The sequence below is a fragment of the Schistocerca piceifrons genome, unplaced genomic scaffold (assembly GCF_021461385.2).
Source record: "Schistocerca piceifrons isolate TAMUIC-IGC-003096 unplaced genomic scaffold, iqSchPice1.1 HiC_scaffold_962, whole genome shotgun sequence".
Lineage (NCBI taxonomy): Eukaryota > Metazoa > Arthropoda > Insecta > Orthoptera > Acrididae > Schistocerca > Schistocerca piceifrons.
The window spans coordinates 22,501-25,000 of NW_025729237.1; positions in this window are offsets into that span (position 1 = coordinate 22,501).

Genomic DNA, 2,500 nt, shown 5'->3' on the forward strand with positions numbered 1-2,500 from the left:
CGGGCCCGCGAGGACCTACTTTGGCCGCACGGCGCCGCGCGCAGGGTGCGCCGGCGCGCAGCTGCGACGCCTGCCGCGTCCGTCGGCCGGCGCGCCTGCCACTGGCCGCCCCCACCAGCCGGCTGTAGCGCGTGCGCCCACGCACCGCGCGGCCAGCACGCCGGGAGGCGCCCCCTCACCGGCCGGGGACGGTCCCACCCAGCCACCGCCGCGTATCGCTTCACACCCAGATGCCGTTCAGTTTCGTCGGCATGGTGGGTATCGCTGGAACAACCGGTTAGTACCTCAACCTATCGTCGCCATCACCGATTCACCCCTAGCGAGAACAACCGCACCACAACAGGTTACCATTTGTTCATTTGCGTAACTTCACCAGAAAACGCAGGCGTCCATCGCCATTTGCAACTTCAACGATTATTGCATGCCTGTGTCAGGTGTCACGCCACACTACGTCTGCCCACATACACGCAACAAAATGTGCACGCCTAGACAATACGTGGAAGGTGGCCCCCGTACGTATGCGATGTCCATTGCTCGAACGACTGTCAACCGGCCTCTGTAGCATGTCGCAGATATGGAACGCGGTGCACCATGCCATCACGGTGTGTGAGGAGAGACGACTAGGTCCGAATACATCAACAGACAGCTCATGCTGATCGCCATCCACGGCGTCCGTTCCTCCCACACGTCTCTATGGCGTACCACACTGCAATCCAGCTCTCATAGGGAGACGACACGTAGCTGCGTGCACAATATTTGCACTGTATGGTCCGCCGTTTTTGGGCGCAGTCGTTGTACGGTCACACATGTGCCACGATGTATCATTCAGTACATAAGGACGAATGTGCAGTACAGATTGTGGTTTACGCGTACGACATTAGCGGACAGTTGACACAGGCCGCACCACAACGTAGCCTGAGTACGTCGCATGCGAAGGGCATTGAACATGCAAAGTTCTCACCAACCAGCTTGCGAAGGCAGGGGGCAAGGTGGGGACGTGGGGAGGGGCGGCATGTACGTCCTGCTGCCATCCACATTACAGTGTACAGCAGGAGCATGTGGAAAGTGAGCAAGACTTGCAAGGTGTTTAACATGAAGCGATACACAGGGGAGCGGGCAGTGCGAGTAGCGAACTATATTGCGAGGGTTGCGGGTGGGCAACACTACACTAATTGAACGAGTCGTATAACAATTACAGAGCAGGTTTAGGCGACAACGTGGGTTACGTTAGGGGACAACGTGGGTTACGTTAGGGGACAACGTGGGTTACGTTAGGGGACAACGTGGGTTAGGTTAGGGGACAACGTGGGTTAGGTTAAGGTACAACGTGGGTTAGGTTAAGGCACAACGTGGGTTAGGTTAAGGCACAACGTGGGTTAGGTTAAGGCACAACGTGGGTTAGGTTAAGGCACAACGTGGGTTAGGTTAAGGTACAACATGGGTTAGGTTAAGGTACAACATGGGTTAGGTTAAGGTACAACATGGGTTAGGTTAAGGTACAACATGGGTTAGGTTAAGGTACAACATGGGTTAGGTTAAGGTACAACATAGGTTAGGTTAAGGCACAACATAGGTTAGGTTAAGGCACAACATAGGTTAGGTTAAGGCACAACATAGGTTAGGTTAAGGCACAACATAGGTTAGGTTAAGGCACAACATAGGTTAGGTTAGGTTAGGTTAGGTTACACGTTGTTGTAAGGAAAGGTGTAAGGGGGGGGAGCAGGTTCGTTGATAGTGATTATAGTAAGTGAATGCTTGTGACATGATCAGATTTGTCACGTCAGGATGCACCTTTGGCTTATTAGAGGCGGCGCTCCAATTCTATGCTTGTGTCAGACCTGTGTCTTTGACTCATGTCATTGTTTGTGCGCTGTGACAGGAGGTACTATTGTGATGTTGGGTGCACCGTTGTATAGGACATGTGTGGGTATTGGTGCCTTATCTGCGCAATGGTGGATGTCGAAAGGGGGGGATATTCTATTTTCCGCATGGACCTCCTGGTCTGGTTGTGATAGTGTGGATTGTGTAATGTGGCGGAGAGGATGCACTGGATGTTGTTCCATGCTGGTGCTTACATATTGTATGTGCGCCCGTTAGAAGCAGAGAGTGGTGCGTGATGAGAGTGTCTGGCTGACGTGTGGTTCCCATTGTGGGCACACTCTTTCAGCATGTATACGGACAGTTGTATATATATTCTGTAATTTGATGGCTCTGCATTGATTACTAATCAGCGCCGTGTGTACGGGTAATCTGGTTCCAGTCCAAAATGTTCCATCTGTGTACATTAGTGACAAAGACTCCCCCCATGCAGTGGGGCTCGGTCTGTTATAACTCTTCCGCGTAATATATTTGCCCCACGTTTTTGCGACTGCGAGTGCGAGTGCGAGTGCAACGCGCATGGGGACCGACATGCTGATGGCTCGGTATCGGACGCCGTACAGTGAGCAACGCGATCGCGTCTCTCGCTCGTAAGTGGTACAGGTCGCGGCTCATGTATACG